At 32.4% G+C, this 24,845-nt stretch overlaps 1 protein-coding gene across 1 annotated transcript in view; it reads right to left on the bottom strand.

Moving 5' to 3' along the window:
* LOC130675283 (1-phosphatidylinositol 4,5-bisphosphate phosphodiesterase epsilon-1-like) overlaps positions 1 to 24,845 on the bottom strand; it is a 213,501-nt gene that overhangs the window by 168,686 nt on the left and 19,970 nt on the right. The window contains exon 2 of the mRNA XM_057480844.1: positions 361 to 419. The gene's annotated coding sequence lies outside the window, so the exon portion shown is untranslated. The remainder of the gene's footprint in view (positions 1 to 360; positions 420 to 24,845) is intronic.

Genomic DNA, 24,845 nt, shown 5'->3' on the forward strand with positions numbered 1-24,845 from the left:
TACTTTATTTTAATTTTAATTAATTTTTTGCTACTTTTCTGTGTTTCATTTCACTTATTTTATTTCTTCTTTCGTCTACTGTGGGCACCGTGAGCTTTAAACTAGTTTTCAACTCATTTTAACCGGTGCGGTCGTAGGTGGTATGCGCAAAAGTTCGACAGACATCTTTTCTACCAACTAGCTTAAAGAAAAAACTTATCACTTCTTTTATTCTTTTATCCACTCTTTTCGTTTTTTTTATCATCTTTAACTTTTTATCTATTTACATTTAGAAAGTTTCATTAACAAGAAGATTTTTTTTTCAATTTATCGTTTTTTTTATTACCAATAATACTGAAATTTTAAACTTTAAATACTCACCAAAAGCTAACAGCAGTAGACTATTACTGCGTTGGAAAATCACGAAAAACAACGGTCATCTGAAACACATTTAAAATGGTTGCTTTCAATTACAATTCATCTTTCATCTTTTATTAATAAGCTTTCAGTAATATATTTAACAAAAAAATATTTTAAAAAACACAAACATGTACAATCGAATTAATAGTATGTTTTTTTTTATTAATAAGTTTTTTTTTATTGTAGTTATACACTGTACAAAATTTGTGAAGTGAACGCAAAGTGGATTATTTTTTTATTTATTCACTCCCTTCGGAGTGAAGTTCACTGTGAATGTGAGTTTTCACGAACTACACGATTATTTATTTGTTTTATCTTCGCGGAGTGAATTACAGTCTGAAGAGAATTTTTGGAAATATTAATTATCGAATGACTCCGCAGAATGAAACCGTACTAAAAACTTGCAGAGTAAATTAATAATCGTAAGGTTAGGCCTTTTTTGTTTTGACATTTATATTTTCTATGGACGAGCTTCATATATATATATATATATATATATATATATATATATATATATATATATATATATATATATATATATATATATATATATATAATAGACCGGTTCAAAAAAATCGACTATTTTTTTTTTTTTTTCAAAACCCGCAGTGAAATATCTTCCTAGTCATGGAAAAAGAAGCCTGTGGAAACGGGAGGTCTTAATATGACTTTTGAAAGGTTGCTCATCGTAAATTTCTATTTTACGTTTAGATAACATAGAAAAAAAAATTTTTGAACTTTGGAATTTTACAACTCATTTTGGCATTAACATGTCAGGGTGAGAGACCCATATTTTCGAAGGAAATTGAACGCTCTAAATAAATTGTCTCTTATGTTTTTTCTCTCTAAGTCTACTCCTTTAAAAGTTATTGGAATTTAAAGTTCAACATGTAACCCTCGCAGATTTGAATCACGGTGGAAACACCGTGGAAGTGTAAACACCGTGGATCCACCGTAGTTACACGGTGGGTTTCTTCCGTTTCACCACCGGGTATACACAGTGTATCCACTGTGATTACGCGGTGTATCCACTGCGATTCCACGGTGGCTTTGTGCTATTTCACCACCGTGGTTTCACGGTGTATCCAACTCGTAATCACAGTGGAAACACCGTGTATACACAGTGGTCAAGCCACCGTATAATCACGGTGGATTCACCGCGTAATCACAGTGGAAACACCGTGTATACACAGTGGTCAAGCCACCGTGTAATCACGGTGGATTCACCGCGTAATCACAGTGGTAAAATGGAACAAACCCACCGTGTTTCCACCGTGATTCAAATCTGCGAGGGAATCAATTTAACCTTTTTTTTTTTTAATTGTGGTATAATTATAAAACTCATCTTCGAAAAAAATTATTTTACAATTTTGAAATGGTACAGATAATAGCTTTAAGTTTAACACGATTGTTTTCGGATTATAAAATTTACGATTTTCACTTCAGCTATCGGAACTATGAACAATGAAATGCTACTAACAACAATTAAATATCAATAACCCAACAATGCTATTTTGATGAAAAGACGACACTTATTCAGGAACAATCTTTTTTTATTTATTGAAATAATATTATTACGAAAAGTTATGTACATACAATTAAAATTTTTCTTAATCTTCAAAGAGAAAATTAATTTCAGATTTTTTAAATTGAAAAGTTATTTATTCCTCATAGTAGAACAATAAAGATCTACTTTGTCAACGACGTTAAACTTGATAATTTAATATTTAAAGACAATTTTTTTTCTCAATAATAATTATGAAATATTTAAGAAAAATTCAGAAAAAAAGGTTAAATTAATTACATGTTGAACTTTAAACTCGAATAACTTTTAAAGGAGTAGACTTAGAGAAAAAACATAAGAAACAATTTATTTAGAGCGTTCAATTTCCTTCCAAAATATGTATGTCTCTCACCCCGGCATATTAATTTCAAAATGAGTTGTAAAATTCCAAATTAAAAAATTTTTTTTTTCCATGTTATTTAAACGTAAAATAGTAATTTACGATGAACGACCTTTCAAAATTGATATTAAAAGCTCCCGTTTTCACAGGCTTCTTTTTTCATGACGAGGAAGATATTTCACTGCGGGTTTTGAAAACAAAAAAATAGTCGATTTTTTTGAACCGGTCTATTACATATATATATGTATGTATATTCACTTGACGCGAGAATATCCCATCCTTAAATTGTTTTATAAAGTCAAAGTGATTAAAATCTTGAAGGTTAGAAAATCACTCAGCGATGGATGAAGACAAGTTGGCGACATCGGCTTGTCTGAAATTCGAGTAATTATAAAAGAAGAGGACCCTTCTTAGGGTACTAAAGTGAGGTCACGTCTTACCATTGCATCTCAAAGCGACCTTTTTACCAGTACAAGGAACTGGTGCCCCGGGGGACATCTCCAATTCCGCTTTGACCAGTCTCTATATTTCCTGAGATTGTAGGAGTGTTAGGCCCACAGAGGTATGACCTTGTAGCGGGTGTGGTTAATTAAAACTAAATCGATACCAGTTGAAGCTACGGATAATTTCGGTACGTACCTATATTGGCACATGCTTGGCACAAGATTGGGTACTCAGTCCTGGCCGTTACAATGATTACCCAGGTTTGGGCCGATACTGGGTAACCTAGCCTTGGCCATCCAATGGCAAGCCAGACTTGGACCAAGGCTGGATAGCCTAGCCTTGGCTGTTACAATGATTACCCAAGCTTGGGCCAAAACTGGGTAACCTAGCCTTGGCCATCCAATGGCAACTCAGACTTGGGCCAAAGTAAAATTACCCAAGTTTAGCAATAGCTATGGTTTAATAAGTAGATCATATAAATGTATCAGTTCAACATTAGTAGGCTCGTTTAGGAGCTACCGTTCGGACCCAGCAATCAGAAGGATGGCAGTTCGTGCCTAGAGCCCAGCAGAATTTTCACCTAGTTTTTTCCACATTACTTACCTCCCTTAGATAGTTCAAACGTTAATGATCATGAGCTCTACGAGGTTAATAATAATAATATTTTTTAAAAATTAAATTTGTTTTTTTTTATTTTTACTCTACGAACATTTTTCAGTCACGAGCTTAGGCAATTTGAAAAGCATCATGCATTTCCGCTACGATCGGGAGTAGCCGAACTCGCTACTGACTTGAATGTCAGTATAGTGCCGGGTCACTCGCTATTTGGGCCTGACACATACAATTTCTTGCTCATGACCGTGCCACGGCGGCATGAGAACCCGCTACCAGCCGGCCAATCAGAGAAATTGGCGGCTAACTATTTCCTGTTGGCGCGCTTTTAAGCCAATGGGAAAATTCGTTACTGCAGCCATGCTGCCACGTCACCACCAGGCAGCCACGAAGGAAGAAGACGCCGTCTCAATATCTAATCTACATCATGCAGTCTTACTAACCACCACGCGTTTTTAACCGCTTTACTTGTCGCATTCGCTATTTAATGTTAATTCTTACCATATTTAACTGTATAAAGTGTAAATAAATAACCTAATTATTTATTAATAAAATCTGTGTAATTTTTAATTGTTAAAATTCCATCACACCTAAACCAGATCCTTTTTGCGCATTCGCTCACTTTACAACCATTTTTTTCTGAGTTACAGCATGATAAAAATCACTCAAAAATTTAGAATTATTTCTATATTCTTTAATTTTTATGACCAGTCTATTTTTATTTACGGGCGATATTCATAAAAAATATTGAAAGTTCCAGAATTGATTATGCTTTGTTTACCGGTTACTTAGTGTTTTTGGTTTAATAATGTCGGCAGTTAATCATATTTTGACAACTTTATTTTTCAGTTATCTTGACTGAATATTCAAAATATTGAATAAAAGTTTAAAAATTACTCTGAAAATCTCAAGAAATTTTTGTTATTTACTGGATAAATTGAAAAATATTTTGACTTCAGAAACCATTAAAATTCTTGTGACATCCTACTACCAAAGCTTATTAGCATGTTCGAAATGTCAAAAAAATTAAAATAAATTCATAAATCTAGATTATTTCTATTTATATTTGTACAGGGTCCTGTTTTTAATATAAAGGCGATTAAAAGTAGACTAAAAACTATACACAGAAAAAAAAAACTATCTTTGCTGAATGTAAATTTTCTTGAGTCAAGAAAATTTTTGGGTCAAAAAAGGAAGGCCAGAATTTTCTTCGATCAAGTATTAAATTTGCTTGAATTTTAAATCTTACGTCAATAAATGGTTTCTTAAGTCAAAAACTCTTTTACGATTGAATTAAAATAATAATTTATTAATTCAAGATACTTGATTTCCTCATTTGAAGAAAAATTTAATTTATCCAAGATTTGCTATTTACTTGTATTAAAAGAGTGAACTTATTTATTCGAAGTTAATAGATTTATTAAGGTACATAATTTTTTTTTGAAACAAGAACCGTAATTTACTTCATTCAATAACAATATCTTTTGATTGAAGAAAATAAATTCGTTGTACCAACAAAATTCTGTTCTCCTGTTGGTAATATAGTTTCTCCAGATAAGCTGTATGACTGGCTTTTGAGCAAAGAGTTAATTTTCTTGGCTGAAGAAAATTTTGTTCTTAAGAAATTAATTCTAACTTACTCTCTCTTTCTCGCACTAGCTCAGTAAATTAATACCAAGTTCACATTTTTTATTAAAAGAAATTAAAATTGAACAATTAAATTATATTATTGTAATAACTTAATTAATTTATATAATTAAATAATATTAAATAAATTTGTAATTATTTTTCTAACCGAACTTTTTTATTTAAAATTTTAATATTTTTATGTCGAAATTGTTTTATGAAAAATCCATATAATCTGTTCAGTATTTTGCTAAAATGTAGCATTTTTCCAAATTATTGTCGAAAATCTTTTTATTTTTAATTCTGTGTTTTTTCTTGATTTATAAAGTTATTTTTTTTAGTTCAAAAACACTTTCGTTTTAGCTCAAGACATTATTTCTTAACAACGAAATAAAAACAATTTGGAGCAAGAGATGCAATTTTCTTGAGAGAAGAACATTTTCTTGAAACAAAATAAAAACATTTAAAAGCGAAAAACTAAATTTTCTTGAGAAGAGAACATTTTCTAGAAGCAAAATATAAACATTTTGGAGCAAAAAACTGAATTTTTTTGAGAGAAGAACATTTTCTATGATGAAGATCAAATCAATTAAATCCAGAAATAGAATTTTCTCGAAAAAAGAAAATTATTTTGAAACAAGAGAAACTTCTCAAACCAAAATGCAAATTTATTAAAGCAACAAAAAAATTTCTTATAGCAAGAAACTTTTCTAAAAACGAGAAACGATTTTTTCTTCATTCAAGAATAAAAATTTGGAGAAAATATTAGCCCTAAAAAAGAATGAACAAAGACTAATAATGATAACAAAAACGACTGTTTTGCATCTAAAAGCGATTAAAAATAGATCGAATATAGTACAAAAACAAGTCTGATATCGGTCTGGATAGGAAATAATGCGGACAACAACCGATTGGATTCCCATATATAATAAATACGATTTAAAAACTTAAATTAGATAAAAAATATTTTAATTTATCATTTATTTTGAAACAAATCCAATTTTTGACCCGGCTCGTCTTCAACAATATTGGGTAGACGTGAATTAACTATGGAATAGAATGAATTGAGCATTGAGTTAATGGCGGTTGGGCAGATGAACTGGACCTTGATCAATAAATGGAAGCCTTTTTTATTCAGCTTCTTATAGAAAAATTGTACCTACGCCCATCACGATATTCAATCTTGACACATGTAACTGATTTAATTTTCATTCCAGTTTTTCAATATCAACGTATCTTTTTACATGTTCGTATGGTTACTCCACTCTACCTAACTTAATGCAATAATTTTTCTAGCCTCAAAAGATATTGTAATATGATAAAATATAATAAAAATGTTTACTTCTTCTGTTATAAATTATAACCAACAATAATAATCAATCATAATAATGAAATGTTAGGCAGTAAAAACTTTAATGAATTAATTTTTATTGAACAAAATGTCATAATCAAGCAAAATGAAAGCCTTTAAAATAATGTTCAATGCAAATTATTTTTTCAAACTTTTTAATTAATTATCCAATAATTCAACAGAAAGCCAATTATACTTTTTAATTAATTAATAAATAATCTTTCATGATGAATTAAAGTTAAAACTTTTTAGAATGTAATTATTTACTTTCTGTGTTGTTTTATTGTTTTAGTTTCTTGCTTACTTTGTAATAAAATTTTACCTTAAGAAACTAAATTATCTTCTAATCGAATTATTTATTTGAAATTCGTTCATATAGTTGTTAAGTTAAACTCTATGCAAGCAATTAACCTCAGCCAAGAGCTTACACAACAAATGAGACTACAATGATAAGCCGTGTTGAATTACAATAATATATAATACAAGACACACTGACTAGTTAAGAAGGATACTCACAAAGCTAAAAATATAATTTGCTTTACTACGTAAACTTTTTTTTGTGTTTTTGAATACTTTTTCAACCCCAAGCGTCAGCGGTATACATTATAAAGAAATAGAAATTAAAAAAATTAAGTTGACATTTTCTATTTTTATTCGGTTACAAGCACAATTTTTTCTATTTTTTTAATAAAACAAAAAAAAACAGTAAAAAATATAATTATTCTTTTACATGAAAAAAGTATTTTTTTTTTTTTAATCGTTTAATTTCATGAAGATAATTTTTATAATGATGTTAAAAATATTGTTATTAAAATTTTCCGACTATTATTTTTTAGTTTTACTTTTTCAAATATAGATGTTAAAGGTACTGTTACGTTGGTCACATATAGATCGCGATTTAACCGTACTTTAATTTAAAAATTATTTTCTATTTATATTTTTACAATTCAGAGCACATCCAATAATTTTTGAAAAAGTGTTGGACTTGCTCTGAGTCAATTAAAAGTACTCTGTAATAAACAATGCTTATAATAGGAAATATAATGCTATAATGCGTAGAGAAAGGGAGAGTGAAACAGAAGTAAAAACAAACGGATAGACAAGTATCTGTCTTTCTCTCTCATAAGCGCATCTGCACTGCGATGGCCGGTTTACTAGGTAAAGTCCTCGAAGGCAAAACTTCCCGATGAAAAAAGATTTTGTCTAATCATATATGATTATATATGTTCATATATACGATCATATATGATTATATATAATCATATCTGAAGTTATATATAATCATGCATGATTATATATGGGGTCATATATAATTATATATAATTATATATGACCCCGTACATAATTAGATCTGATCATACCTGGCTATTATAAGCCCATATATAAGTCTATATATAATTAGATCTGATCAGATCTGATTATATATGAGTCTATGTATAATTAGATATGATCATACCTGGCTGTTATAGCCCCATATATAACCATACATAAGTCTATATATGATCAGATCTATTTATATATAAGTCTATATATAGTTAGATCTGATCATACCTGGCTGTTATGACCCCATATATAATCATATACAAGTCTATGTATGATCAGGTCTGAACATATATGAGTCTATATAATTAGATATAATCATATCTAGCTGTTATAACCCCATATATAAGTCTATACATGGTTAGATCTGATCAGACATGGCTAATATAAATTCATGTATAGTCTTGCATAAGTTTATATATGATTGGATCTGATCAGACATGACTGATATAAACTTATATGTAGTTATATATGTCTATGTATGATTAAATCTGATCAGACTTTATTTATAATTAATATATGAAACCTATAAATATTTAATTATGTATATAGTTCCAATAGAATATATATATATATATATATATATATATATATATATATATATATATATTTATTTATTTATTTATTAAATAATATGACAATTTTTTAATATCAAAGTTATTAAATTTTTATTCTGTCAACTATCAATCAAACTTAAATCCCCAATACTTAAAAAATGTTCAAAGGTTTCGGCAGCAATTTAAAAGTATAAAGTATCAATTTGATTATTTGAGTTAAGTAATGCCATAAACTTTTCTTAATTATAAGTGTAGAACAGACTAGAGGATCAGACTACAATCCATCGATAACCAAAGTTAAGCAGCATCGGCATGGGTCATTAATTGGACGGGTGATCTCGTAGTAAAATAGTAGTCAACGAATAATAATTTTTTTTTTTATTATTTAATTTTAGCTGACATTTATATTGATAAAGACAATAAATCCTAATTGAATTACTTAATTAATAATTTACAGATATTCTAAATGAGATTCTAAAAATGACTATATTCGTTCATGCATGGTTATATATAATCATATCTGTTCATATATAAACAGATCGAGTCATGTATGATCAGACCTGACCAATTTTTGGATCTGATCATATATAGACAATTATGCATGATCATATATGATTAGGCAAAATCTTTTTTCATCGGGTTCACAGAGAACTATTTCGATCTCTTTCTTAATATTTACTACTTGAGCCTTAAGTAAAATTTTAATGTCCAAACCAAGTTAATTAAAAAATTCTCCTATAGACTTAAATTTTATTACCCTAGCACTTAATTTAACAACATCTAACATCGATGAATATTACAGTTCCCACGAATTCTCCGTTGATTTTATTGCCCCGAAAAATAGAGTAAATCTCAAGAGCTCCTGTCTTTTAAATCGAAATTTTATTTCTCTCTGTCTTGCTACTAATGGAATTAAAGAGTTCATATCCACCCGCTAATGAATCTAACGGTTTCCCATGGACTCTGGTAGCCGATAATTTTCTGACGATACAATTTTCAGAGGCCCAAAATTAAAGTAAATGTCACTTAAATTTACGATTTCCTGTTATTGTTTATCATCTCCATACTATTTTATAATACGGAGTTCAGAGGTCAATTTTAAAATCTTTCTCTTAAAATTAAATTATCGCTCGTAAAAATATGTACCACTAATGGATTTATGTAATTAATATTCGGTTGCTAGTGAATCAACCATTGTATCTCTGAATCCCCTACAATTAGTAGATTTTCTAAGATGACATCGGTTTCTGAGAATAAAAATAAATGTCACTCAAAATTATGACCTAATCCTTTATTCACACGCTCTCGATATTCTCGGCTCCAATTTCTCCCAAAATTTTCCCATATAAACTCAAAGAAAATAATTAAAGTCAGTCATTACTGCCATAACCGAAACCCTTGTCAGATCTACCTAAATTCGCGAGTAAGACTCATTGATTCGATTCCAACATTTGATCTCGTGATGCTCCACGCCTGGGCAATCAGGCTCCTAGATCGATAATCGAGATTCTATTCTTTTATTTTTAAATTAAATATTTGAAAGCTATACTGTTGTTACGGAAACCCTTGTTGGATCTACCTTCATCCACGAGTAAGACTCACTTAGTCAATTTCAACGTTCGGTCTCATGACGCTCTACGCCTAGGCAACCGGGGTCCTAGATCGATAATCGGGATTCGATTCTTTTATTTCAAAGTTAAATATATAAAAATCATTTTATACGGAAAAAAATTATATTCGTCAGCTTCGCGACTTGAAATTTTATTCGTGAAACTTTCCTCGTGAAGTCCTACGCTTAGGCATCCGGACTCCTAGGTTGGATACCTAGATTAACATCTTTTAAGTTCGCAATGAAATTAACTAAACACCCTCACGTGATGGCCACCGCCTAGGCAACCAGCGTCCTTGTTCGGGAATAGTTGATTCTTGTAATAAAAACCTAAAATCATCATAAACTTACTCGAAACCAAAGCCAGTTCATCTGTGTAGCATGCAGTGTGTTCGTGTGAGACGGATTCAACCTGTGAACCCTAATTAAATAAGACTATCATAAACATTTTAATATATTTGTGCGCAAAAATTCGGATTGTTGAATTTGGAGTGAGTGTGTACAAGTATATCGACCTTTCTCGGTAAGTCTATCATTATTATATTTCTTGCAAAATTTAAGCAAACAATACACCACACATGTATTTTTTATATATTTGTCTCTTTATCTGCTGTCCTTTTTCTCCAGCATTCAAGTGCTGGTAATTCAAGTCATAGTAGGCTAAAAGTAAGGCAGAAAAAGAACACGGTCTTCTCGACGGCCCATATTCAGTGACCCAACATCCCTCACGCTCAGAAATCCCGGACCTACCCTAACGCCACGCAGGTTATTGGACGCAACAGTCTATAGTACTTCCGCTAAACGATACAAAATTATAATATTCTAAAATCAGCCACGTGACGTCAAATTCCTCGGTTGGATGACAGAAGAAAAATAATTTCATACAATAATTTATAGATTAATAATCGGTGCCCAATTGCTCATAAGTTCTCACTCTAACCATGTGACGTTCAATCGAACTCCTTGGCTGAGTTATAGAACGAGGCAATCCGGTATTCCGATATTAAATAATAAATTTAGAATAACCCTTTCGCCCTCCCCTTCACTTACTCTGATCTTGACAGTACAATATTTTTTTTTTTCTCTGGATTTTTATTATAAATAAATTTTTGCATTACTTACAGATCATTTCGCAGGAAACAGACGGATTCCACGAAATAAAAGTGCAAAAAATAGTTTTCAATAGTAGCTATATTTCAATCTTTAAAAAAAATACAATAACTCAGTGAAATTGAAAGAATTTTGAAAATATCGTGCTTAAAAAAAATCGTAATTTTTAAATTTCATATAACTTGAACTTTCGACCTTTTTTTACAAAATGGAACTAAATATGTTTGAAATAATAACTATACAGTCCTTCGAAAACTTTATATTGTGTACTTTGAATATTTTTTTTTTAATTTTAATTTTTTATTTCGTATCAACGCTCAGCAAACGCTTTTGGCAAATGCATTATCGTACTAACATACTCTTGTACAAAAAATTGTATTTTTACTATAAAATACACTCCCTTTTATGTACGTCAGTACATGACAACCAGTGGCCATGCTTGTGTGTCTAGTCAATGTGTCCTACAGCATACCATGTTACCGATATATCAGAGATACTGAACAGAGAGTTAACTTGGTCGCTTACACCAATGTCTTCTTTCAATTCATATGATTGTCCTGAGGCATTTCCACCTAACCAAATATAGATATCAATCTTTAACAGGATTAACAATTACTTCAGACATTTGGGTAAATGTTAAACCAATTATGTGCTACAGTAACAGTGAGTGAAATATAAATTAAATACTTCCTCCCAAAACTAAAAATCGGTCTGTCAGTTGACCCTGCGGGCCAGCCCCAAAACTTCCCGCTGTTTTCGAGCTCAACAACCTCGAAAACATTATTGTCAATACATTTTCGAGCTCGAAAATACGTTCGTATGATGTTTGTATGCTTGATTTCGAAAAAAAACGTTTTTCACCATTTTCTCTCCAACGATATCTCTCAAACGAATAAACCAATTGAGACGGTTAAGGTGGCAATCGACGCGTTTTATCAAGTTCTGAAGCTGATTAAATTTTGAATTCGATTTATCGAGTCGTTTTTTAGATATTTCAGAAAAAGTAAAAAAATTTTTTTTTTTTTAATTCTTTCGACAACGGTTTCTCTTGAACGAATAAACCGATTTTGATAATTGAGGTAGCATTCAACGCGGCTTATAAAGCTCTAGAGCCCAGTCCATTTTGGAATCAATCCATCGAGCACATTAAAAGTTATCCAAAAAAAAAACATTTTTGAAAAAATTTTATTTTTGGAATATCTCTGAACGAGCTCTACCGATCAACCTCAATTTCTCACGGCTTCAAGATATTGACAATCCGCGTCGAATGACACTTTAAAGTTCAAAATCGGATCATCCGTTCAAAAGATACAGGTATTTACGTACGTACATACATACATACACTCGGACATCATGTTGAAATTAGTCAAAATAGCTTCCTAGGACCTCAAAACGTCGACATCTGACGGAAATTCTATTTTCGAAAATCGGACCGAAACCAATAACTTCCCGAATTTTTGAAAATTTACAATTTTCTTAGCGGGAAGTTAAAAAACATAAGCAAAAAAAAAATAAGAAATATACGAATGGGAATATAAAACAATAAAAGATATATTATTAAAATAAAACTAAAGCCACTAAAAAACATCACCGGTGTAAATTATCTCTTTCTTTATTTATTTATCAGCTCTAAGTTACCAAGTTAATTGCTTCGGCGTGATGAGTTAGGTATGATTCCCTATCAATCTGTCCAATGAACGGAAACTGAATTACGTGAACGAAAGCCAGAGAAAATTGTTGGTTGACTTAATTATTTTCAACCAGCGTCCATGCACCACAATTGCCTTTTTTTATTAGTCTACTGTTCAAAAGGATTTTTGTGTCAAATAGTTACCCATATAACAATCTTTTTCAATTCTCGAACAAGTCTGTTTTCAAGATCGATAGGTGCTAGTGTCTTTTTCTACGTATGTGACTTGCTGCATATACTTGTGACCAGATTGAAATTGCAAGACTATACTTACTTCAGAATCTTGCTCAAACACGTGTTACTAGTGTACTTTTGTTCTTTCTGTATAACGGAAAAGCAATTAAATTCATTTTTTCAAACATTCAATAAAGACTCGATATTAAGATATCGAACTTAAAATAAAATTTATGAGAGTACGTAGTATTGACTGTAAATAAAACAGGCTTTTTGGAAAATCTGACGTATAAAAAAAAAATTAATATGAGTAGGAAAAAGGAAAAAAAGATGTTTCTAAGGGTCGCATTAAATTGATAGGAATTTAACCCGTTCTCAAATTAACCTAAACTTATTATTACGATCGATTAAAAACTAGGTCCATGATAATTATTTGTGTTTCTACAAAATATCATTTATACTAACCGCTGGTAAATTGAATAAATCAATAGTAGACTATAAGTTCTTACATTCGTGGCTTAGTCAAAATTTTATTATGAATATAGATTAAATTAAGTTAAGATTTGAATTAAAAAATTTTTCTTGTAATGAGTTCATCCGAATGGCTACGATTATTTATAAAGCGCAAAATAATTATATTGCTTCTGACAAACTGTAAAACACGAAGAAATTAAATTAAAAACATTTTTATGATCTTTAGAAAATAGGTCATTATGAAGTAAGAAGCTCTTTTACATCCGTTTACTTTAATAAATGAATGACAAATAAATAACAAAGTAAAATGTAATTTTTCCACTTTTAACTTTCCGCTAAGAAAATCAATAATTTTCGGAAAATTCGAGAAGTTATTATTTTCACCCCGATTTTCGAAAATCGAATTTTCATCAGATGTCGACGTTTTGAAGTCCTAGGAAGTTATTCTGACTATTTTCAGAAGGATGTCCAAGTGTCTGTCTGTATGTGTGCGTGTGTGTGTGTGTGTGTGAGTGTGTGTGTGTGTGTGTGTGTGTGTGTGTGTGTGTGTGTGTGTGTGTGTGTGTGTGTGTGTGTGTGTGTGCGGATGTAAACTCTTCATGTCTTTTTAATGAATTAACGGATTAAGATGTTTGAGGTGGCAATCGGAAGAGTTTGTTGGCCGTCAACTTTTCTGACAATTTCAAATCAATCAATCAACTGGACTCTAAGATATAAAAGAAATACAAAAAAAAAATATGTTTTCAGTTTTCTTAAAATTTTTCAGAAATGGCTCGATGAATCGATTCCAAAATCAAATCAGCTCTAGAATCCAATAAAACACGTCGATTGCCGCCTCAACCATCTCAATCGGTTAATTCGTTCGAGAGATATCGATCGAGAAAGAAATGGTGAAAAACGGTTTTTTTCGAAATCAACGGCATACCGAAGTATTTTCGAGCTCAAAGAGCTCGAATATGTATTCACAACAATCCTTGAGCTCGAAAACAGCAGGAAGTTTAGAGGCTGACCTGCAGCGTTAACCGATATACAGATTTTTTTTTAATTGATGACAGCATAAATGCACGAAAATTCGCTAATTTTCAAGTTTAGGCGCACTTGGAGCAAATTGAGGAGGCCTCGTCACGTCCGATTATGTATCCACGCGATAGTTCGCACCCAAAAACACATTAGAAACTATAAATCTGCGTCGAATGCTACCTCAAACGTCAATAGTATATTACATACCTAGGCCAGTAAAATAAGAAAAGTCTCAGAGCACATGTAATTGTTGGCCAAGGCGAAACCGAGGCTGACAAACATGTGGTCTGAGGCTTTCTTTTTTTCTGGCCAAGGTGTGTATACTATTTCTCTGCTCGACGAAGCCGGAAAGTTGCAACTTCGTTTAGGGCAGCGGCTCGAAAGTTGCCACTTTCCGGCCGGAGGGCAGAAAAAACGATTTATTAGTTCAAAAGATATCGGCGATGGAAAATTAAAACGATAACAATTGTCCTTATTTTCCCAGGATAGTTCACTATATGAATTATTAAATGTACCTTAAATGAAACCAATCTACCATTTTTTTTTTCCAGTGCAATGTAGATACTGTCGGTCTAGCTGTTTTTTGAGCTCGACGAGCTTAAAAATTTACCAATAATAATGTTTTCGAGCTCTCTGAGCTTGAAAACAGCAGAAAGTTTTTGGGTTGGCTTACAGGGTCAACCGATATCCAGACTTCTGTTGTTTATTTAAATATAAAAATAGTAATTGTCTGGCTTTCACTGTTGTCGAAAATGAAATTCTCTCAACATTCAAAATATACTATTATTCAGGACAATATGAGCGTATCACGAAGATAATATATTGAATGATATTAAACGTTGGTTGAATTTCCATGGAGAGTATATTAGGGTGGTCCTTATTTTGGACATTTCCGAATTTTTATGCTCCCAAAGGCTTATGTGGTTCGAAATAAATAAAAAAAATATCCTCAAAGTTTCAGGTCTCTATCTAAATTTTAACCCGTGCCGCACAGCGATGTAAGTTTCCCATTTAAATAACACGGGGTTTTTGGCATTGAACAATTAATTTTTTATTCCGGCTAAAGTAATTGTTCGAAAAATTTGAAACTCTGTAAACTTTATCCTTATATTAGCAGCTGCTCTTCAGAATTTTTACAGATTTTCAGCTACTATAATTTAGGGGTACAGCATGATGAAAAAAAAGAAAAAAAATTTTTTTTATTTTTATCTAAAATTTTTTTTAATTAACATCAAATCACTCTGCATCCTTATCAGAAGTTCTTATTTTTTTTCATTCTTGCACCCAAGTGGGTGAATGGCATATCTTTGTTGCACTCATACAGTAATCAGGAGCTTTGGACGAGTTTTTCTTATGAACAAACGAATACTTTCAAAAAATTAAAGCGCACTTCGCTAAATAAGATAATAGTGCGTTAATGTGCACACAGAAAAAACAGATATCTTGAGTCAAGAAAATATTTTTGAAGACAATCGTTTTCGGAAACCAAGTCAAGATTTTCTTGAGCCAAGAGAGTTCGTCTTGGTTGGAGAAGATTTCTACTTTATCTGAGAAAATTTAGGTCTCCAAAAAAATTTTTTTGAATCAAGAATATTTACATTCAGTCGAGAATTTTTTTTTTTGTGTGCAGTAGAATGTATCTTAAAAGGATTTTTCGAATTTATTACGATCACCTCTCAAAATAGTTTCAATTACAACAGAAAAAATTCCCTTAAAGTTTAAGCTTTTAATTCTAACGGGAAGAGTTACCGCAAAATTTTTTTTGTGATTTTTTCAAGAAATATTTTTGTTTATGTTATTTGACTTTGTGTCTTTTTCAAAAATACATAATGCATTCAATTGATATCTGAGATCTGTATATCTATGCCACTAATCATATTATGCCTTAGTTTAACATTTAATAAATATTATCAATAAATCAAATTTCTTTCAATATTTGCTTTAATAAGTTGGTCACCTTTAAGTTTATTATTTGTTTTAAGCAATAAATCATAAACAAAAGGTTGATAGTTTTTTGAATTATAATATCGAAATAATTATTCATTTACAATTTTCTAACTATAATAAATTATTAATAAAATAGATCTTTTTTATAAATAAATATAATGAACTTAAAAAATCACAAAATCAAAATTTGCGGCACGTGGACCCGTTGGAATTAAGAGCTCAAACTTTAAGGGAATTTTTTTCTGTCGTAATTGAAACCGTTTGTGAGATGATCGTAATAAATTCAAAAAATCCTTTTAAGGAACACTTTACTGCACACTAATGCAAAGTTCCTGATTACTGTATTAGTGCAACAAAGATATACCGTTCACCCACTTAGGTGCGAGAATGAAAAAGAAATATAATATAATAAATGAAATATAATAATAAATTTTATTTAAAAAAAACTTTAGATAGAAATAAAAAAAATAATTTTTTTCTTTTTTTTATCATGCTGTAACCCCAAAATTATAATAGCTGAAAATCTGTAAAAATTCTGAGGAGTAGCTGTTAATATAAGGATAAAGTCTACTGAGTTTCAAATTTTTCAAACAATTACTTTAGCCGGAATAAAAAATTAATCGTTCAATGTCAAAAACCCCGTGTTATTTAAATGGGAAACTTACATCGCTGTGCGGCACGGGTTAAAATTGAGATAGAGACCTGAAACTTTGAGGATTGTTTTTTTTTATTTATTTCGAACCACATAAGCCTTTGGGAGCATAAAAATTCGAAAATGTCCAAAATAAGGACCACCCTAGAGTATATGTATTCATTTATGTATGTATACTCGGCCGTTAGTTATATTCCTCAAGAATGCGAAAAAATAAAGAGGGAGTGAAACTCAAGTCCAATGTAATTTATTATAAGTCAATGTAAATAAAGTAAAGGTGGCATCAGTTGGAATCGAAGAATGTAATAGATCCAAGATGTAGCTATTCGATACGTTTGACAGATACGGTCTACCGTGGGTGTGTCAATCCATATAAACGTGCACTAAAGATGGCGTGTATGTATGTGAATAGAGCCTATACTTGCAGTATAAGAGTAAACGCTTGTGTTGCTACTATATTGATAGAGTTACCTATAAACTATGTAGTATATACATATACCTCTTAAACCGTCTGTTATAACAGTGATGAAGTAACTCCACGATAGAATTAAATATTTATAGTATTAAGGAGTATGCCTGAGACCCGACCCAATCATATCTCTACACTGAAAAAAAAACTTTTCCCAAGCCTAAATACTTTATTTAAGAATATTATTTGTTTGTATAGTACCGAGTAAATATTGGTTTAACCAAAGTAAATATATACTTCAACCGAATAGTATTTTCTTGATTTAAGAATTTCCATACTTATTTTAAGAAAATCTACTTGTTTGGAGTACATTTGTACTAATATTAAACAAATATTTACTCTGTACTATACAAGTATACATACATTCAGAACAATTTTATTATTCAGTATATCAAATAATCCATGTAGAATAGCATGAGAACTTATATTAGGAATCCATATAAGAAAGTAGGGATTTATATAAGAATCCATGTTAGAAACCGTGAGTATCTGGATTCTTATAAGGGAAATCCACATAAGAAATTGTTGATACCTAGAGAAGAAAGTACAACGGGCCCAGGCTCGACCCAACTTTGTAGAACCTTGGGCCAGGTTTGTGAGCCAGTCTTTGCCCAGTTTTGGGAAAAGCCTGGAATGATAATCTCAGGCCAAGCCTGGTGGCCAGATCTGTCCCATACATCGAGGAAAAGAATAAATTTAATTATAAAAAAATTTTATTATTATTGTTAACCTCGTAGAGTTCATGATCATTAACGTTTAAACTATCTAAGGGATAGAACAGTCGTCTTTCCGATTGCTGGGTCCAAACCGTAGCTACTGGACGAACCTACTAATGTGGAACTGATGCATTTATATGACCTACTTATTAAACCATAGGTATAGACCCAAGCCTAAGGTGGCCAGTGGATAGCCAAGATAGGGGAACTCAGTCTTGGCCCAAGCCCAGATAATCACTGTAATGGCAAGAACTGAGTACCCAATCGTGAGCCAAGCATGGGCCAATATAGGTATGCCAAATCTAGGTTCCCCAGTGCTGGGCCAAGTAGGGACCCGTCGTTCAACTCTGGCAGCTCCTGCATGGGATCCTGGATTCCCCTATATGGATTTCTTTGTGGGAAATTCATATAGGAATCTGGATTTCTACATGGATAATTTTTATAGAATTCATAGTAGCTGAATTTCAATGTCTATCATCTATTGACATGCTTTTGAGAATAAAAGAACAGATTATTATTTTATTGGCAGTGTATTTTTTAGCAAAAACGGATTAAATGCTATTCTGTCTCATGCAGGATCTGCCAGAGTTGAACGAAGGGTCCCTACTTGGCCCATGATTGGCTCAAGATTGGCTACTCAGTTCTGGCTATCCCAATCATTACACGAGTTTAGGCCAGGACTGGGTAACCTAGCCTTGGCCGTCCAATGGCAACTTAGACTTGGGCCAAGGTAAAATTACCCAAGTTTGGCTATATCTATGGTTTAATAAGTAGATCATATAAATGTATCAGTTCAACATTAGTAGATTCGTCCAGTAGCTACCGTTCAGACCCAGCACTCAGAAGGACGGCAGTTCGTGCCCAGAGCCCAGCAGAATTTTCACCTAGTTTTTTTCACATCACTTAAGTCCCTTAGATAGTTTAAACGTTAATGAACATGAACTCCACGAGGTTAATGATAATAAAACTTTTTTTCAATTAAATTTATTTGTTTCCTCAATGTATGGGCCAGGTCTGGCAACCAAGCATGGGCCAGGTCTAGCAACCAGGACCGGCCCGGTGTTATTATTCCAGATCTCTACCAAGGCTGGGCCAAGGCTAGCTTGCAGGCTTGGCCCAAGGTTCTACATACTTGGGCCAAGCCTGGACCTGTCATACTTTTCTCTCTGGGAATTGGCCACAAATCTTTTCTGATATTTATCATATATTTTGACCATATATGTTATTTTCATACGAGTGAGTCGGTTTACAATATTTTTCATCAGATAGAACTCTATCTAAGATATACAATTTTGAATTTAGTAAGTATAAGCTAGAGATAATATTCATCTGTTCGATTTAATTTTTAATAGCAATTAAGTAATATTATCATATTTCTTTACAGTTGATGTGTGTTGAATTTTAGTAAATGTAACATATTGAATTTAATACGCCTGATAAATAGGTATATGTTTCACTTGAGTTTCCATTGCGACAAGTTTCAGTAAGAAAGTAAGGAAACAAGTGAGTTACAAAGACAAATTGAGGTAAAGAATGATAGAGATAAAGTGAGAGAGAGAAAGAAAGTAAAAGAGAAATATGGCGTCGATGATACAAGGGTAGCTGGGCGTCAATGATGCATTCTACCACCCTATTCCTCTTTTCTTCGCCACTTACGCTGTATAAGTCACCACAAATTGCACGAGGCACTTTCTACATGAAAACTAGGACAACGTAACGAGGTGGAACGTGCGCAAAATTTGAATCTCTCACAACCGACCAAGCGCTTCGATCACATTTTCACTACTTTTGTCTCTATTACACACGAAAAATATCCTATATTTCTTTGTCATTATATATCTCTGTCAAAATCGTGGTATCGTAAGTTAGTAATGTTAATTTTGTGTATTTTTCTCGCTGCTTGAGTAATATTTATCCTCTGTTTCTCTTGATCAAATTTATATTTTAATGTTTGCCACAATATTTTAAGAACATTCAGTTTATATAATTTTTCCTTTTTTCTGACATTTTTATTCTACCCACTCAGGGAGAAAAGTACGACGGGCCCAGGCTTGACCGAGGCTTAGTTCAACTATGAAGAACTCTGTACAAAGCTTGTAAGCCAGCCTTGTTCCAGCCTTGGTAGGTCTGGAATGATAACAACGTGCCAAGCCTGGTTGCCAGCCCTGACCCATGCTTGCTTGCCAGACCTGGCCCATGCATCGACAAAACGAATAAATTTAATTTAAAAAAAATGCTATCATTATGAACCTAATAGCGTTTGTGATCATTAACGTTCAAACTATTTAATTGAAGTAAATGACGTGAAAAAAAGATCGGTGAAATTTCTGCTGGGCTCTGGGTGCAAACCGATTACTTCTGATTGCTGGGTCTGAACGGTAGCTACTGGACGAACCTACTAATGTTGAACTGATACTTTTATATGATCTACTTATTCATTTTACTACAAACACTCGGGTTTATGAAATGTTAAGAGCAATTTAATAATTATTTTCGATTAAGAAAAAAAAAATAATAATTTGGTATTATTTTGATTATAATTACATAATTTTCAAAAATGTAATTTACCAAATCTAATTGATGATTTATCAAGAACCCAGTTAAATTATCTTGCTCTACTCCCATTAATAAAAATAACTTTTATTATAAAAATTCATGAGTTATTTCTTAACCCTTACCGGCCACATGGGGTGACTAGTCACCCCAGGCTTGAAAAAAGTGGAATAGAGGTCTTAAACCCCATGTGGCCATTATGTGGCCTGGGTGAGGTGTGACCGTTAAGGGTTAATTAAATTAATTTTTATAAGTAAAATTGTAAAATCACGGTCGTTGATTGCAAATAATAACGAGCTAAAAAATGTTTTAATCATCATTTATTAATAATTTTTATCGGAATGTTAAAATATTTATTGAACAAAACTTATTTTTAATCAAAAATAATCATTTATTTAAAAAGCCGTAATAATAAGTTAATTGAATAATCAATAAAAAACCTGGGTTAGCCAATTCTGGTCCAAGGATGGGTAACCATAGGTATAGCCGAACTTGGATAATCCTGCCTCAGCCCAAGTCTGGGTTGCCATTGGACGGTCAAGGCAGGGACACCCAGTCTTGGGCAAGCTCGGGTAATCATAGGGTAGACCAAGGCGAGGTTACCCAGTCCTGACCCAAGTTTGGGTTGCCATTGAATGGCCAAGGCAGGGGAACCCATTCTTGGCTTAAGCTCGGGTAATCATTGGGTCGACCAAGGCTAGATTCCTCCGTCCTGGCCCAAGCCTGGATTGCCATTGAATGGCCAAGATTGGGGAACTTAGTCTCAGCCCAAGTTCGGGTAATCGTTATAACAGCCAAGGCTAGGTTACCCAGTCGTGGTCCAGGCTTGGGTAATGATTGGGATGGACAGGATTGAGTAACCATTCTTGACCTAAGCCTGAGCCAATATAGACGTGCCAAAGCCAGGTTCCCCAATGCTGAGCTAAGGAGGACCCCTTCGTTCAACTCGGGCGGCTCCTGCATGGGCAGATGAAAATATTAGGTCGAAATATGACCGAAAAAACTTGATTTGGTCAAAATCACGCCGAAACGATACAATTTTATTTTAAGAGGCTGAAAGTTGGCCAAAAACAGGCCGACAAATTTTTAATATTATTAAATAGGCCGAAAACAGGCCGAAGAATTCTTATTCTTTTTGAAGAGGCTGATATTTAGTTGACAAATGAATCGGCTTTTTTTCGGCTAGAATATTTTTTTTTTTTTGTTTTTTTTCATTGCTGATGGTCATTTACCCTACCCGCAACCCCAAACGAGCAATTTAATGAGTTTTTCGACTTGTCGCCGGGCACACTGATTGAAAATACTCTTACGCTAGGCCCAATCATAAATTAGTAGAGGAGTGGTCTTCCGATAGCAACCGAAGACTCTCGAGCGAAATTATTAAAAACGTAAGACAGCAGCAGAGAGGACACAGAACCGGCAGGGCCGAGTAGCCATCAAGACGTACAAAGACAGAACCGGCAGGGCCGAGTAGCCATCAAGACGTACAAAGACAGAACCGGCAGGGCCGGGTAACCATCAAGACCTATACACACAACCGGACAGACCACCAAGGATTGAGACGCTGAATTAATGCAGTAGAGTACAAGTAAATTTGGAACTTTGACGAACGAGACGGAGAGCCGAAGGAACCTGACGAGACGAACCACCAGACGGAAACAAAGCCACCGGAAAACATCAAAAATAAAATCAGGTATTAATGAAATTAATTTTCTAGGCCCAAGCCAGAATATTAATTTAATTCAATAAAAATAACTAATCGTTCGTCGGGGTAATCCGCGTCTAGGCCCGTAATAAATCAATTAGTGTAAATTTAGTTAAAATTAATTTAAGCCAGACGTTGTCTAAACGGATCCAGGCCCTTCAGCCAGATCCAGCGCGTCGTTCATAATTCCAGGCCATTGCCGGAATTATTGTGTCGTAGAAAATTCTAGGCCTATTGTGTGACAACGCAAGCCAGAAATTTCGTGGTCGAGTCCGTGTTAAATATGATTATTCAATTAAAATATATAAATAAAATTAAGTAAATTAATTAAATAAAATTAATCGAAATAAATAATTTGAACTTTATAAAGAGACCGTTAAATAACTCAATAAGATAAAGTTAACAGACGCGAGAAGTCTGAGATAAAATTTAATTAATAAATAAAATTATTAAATAATATTAATTAATAAATTACCGTAATAAGAAATAAAACAATAAGTAAATAAAATTATCAGTAAAGAAAGAAATATTGCGACAAGTGTCTGAACAGTAAAGAATCTAGAAAAGTCAAAAGTAGTCAGTAACGCATACTTTGAAGAATCGAGTGAGAATCGGGTAAACGTGGTATTGGGATTTCTGACGTAAATTTATTGTGGTTACAGATAATTACTAAAATGAAAATTGATAAAAGTAATAGTGAGACAGTTAATTAAAAATTTATTAATTAATAAAAATATCTTTGAAATAAATTGTAATTAATTAATTTTATTGTTGATGAAAGACGGTTAATTGGTTGTATATTAATTGATTAGTAATTTTAAACGGTGAATTGAATTGAAGGATATTAATACTGGTAAAAGGAAAATTGTTAAAAGAATGTGTGGGTTAAAGGTGAAATTAGTGTTAGTGATATTAGAATTATTAGTGTTAAAATCACGTAGAGGGTCAAGGTGACCGCGTGAATGAATTAATTGTTAAGGTAAAAGTCGCGTAGAGGGTCCAGGGGACCACGCGGGAAATAAAAATAAGGTTTTAGCCACGTAGAGGGTCTTGGTGACCGCGTGGAGGATTAAGTTAAGGTTTAGTTGAGTTGCGTGTGTGTGTATAATAAGTCCAGGGGACTCAGTGTGAGTGTGTGTGTGTGATGCCAAAGGTAGTTGGCTTAATTAAGGTTAGGAAATCGTCAAAGGTAGTTGATGAGAATAAGTTTTAAAATTGTCAAAGGTACTTGACGTTAGGTAATAAAGTTTATTGGTAATAAGGTTAAAAAGTTTAACAAGGTTTATAAGTGTTATAAGGACAAAAGGTTTATAAGGTCATATAAATAAAGTTTAAAATTGTTATATTAAATAAAGTGTTAATAATTATAAATTGTCCTTCCTCTTCCTTCTCTTACTAATTAATTAATTTACAACGACCCTGATGATCTAAGATCCGGCTCTGGGAGGCCGTTATTACTTCCAGTGGCGCCCTTAAAAAGGACGACCAGAGTAGCAGCATAGCTCCGTTATAAAGCGATAATGTTTATTAAAAAACAGGTAAAAATTCGCATATTTGAGGATATTCGGAAATCTTGGCATAACTTCGGATATAACGGATGAATAAAGGATACCGTCGTTTTTTTGTCAACCTCAAAGTGTCCTGAAAAAACCATGGAAATTTCAATGCGTAGCGATTTTTCTTTCTTAGTGTTCCGAGCTTTAAATTTATCGATTTTGCCAAAAATCACCGTAATTGGTATTTTCTCGGTATTTGTTCATTTTTTCGATTTCAAAATTTTTTTTTCACTAATAGTCTTGATTTCTTCGATGAAAAAGATTGATTATCGCAAAAAAAAATTGAATAAAAAATTTTTTTTCAAAATTTTTTTTTTCGATGTATCCGCAATGATTTATCATTGTCGAAAAAAATTCCTCAATTTTTTCTTACCGCCGGGATTAGCGTTTCCCAAAGCGTACCACGTGGAGGTTGCTCGGTCATTTTTTTTAGTTTTTTTTTATTTCTCAGAAACGACTTAAACGATCGATTTCAAATATTAGTCAGCTCTAGAATTCAATTAAACACGCCCATTTCCACCTCAAACGTCAAAATCGGTTGATTAGTTCAGAAGATATCGGCGTTGAAACGTTAAAAAAGGCCATTCGGCATCCGAAAGGGAAGGTAGGTTTCTTACTCAATCGATCGAATAAGTTAATTTCGTACATGAATATCTTGTGATACATGTTAGTGTGTAGTCATGGCATGAGATTAGGTTCGTTTTCTAAGAGTGAGGGTAAAATAGGGCAACGACTTACTTTCTTGGAGAACTTCAGATAGTTAATTTGACAAAACATTGTGTAGATAATATACCATTGTAACCTTTAAGCAAATAAAGTATTGCTATATTCATATTCTACAATGTTTATTCAATTTTTAGATGATGACTATAACCTCACAGTATTAATATTAAAAAAATATTATCTTTCAGTGCAAAGAAATTAAAAGATTAATTTATTATTGACAAGAAAAATTTT

Source organism: Microplitis mediator, chromosome 10, assembly GCF_029852145.1.
Source record: "Microplitis mediator isolate UGA2020A chromosome 10, iyMicMedi2.1, whole genome shotgun sequence".
In the NCBI taxonomy this organism is placed as follows: domain Eukaryota; kingdom Metazoa; phylum Arthropoda; class Insecta; order Hymenoptera; family Braconidae; genus Microplitis; species Microplitis mediator.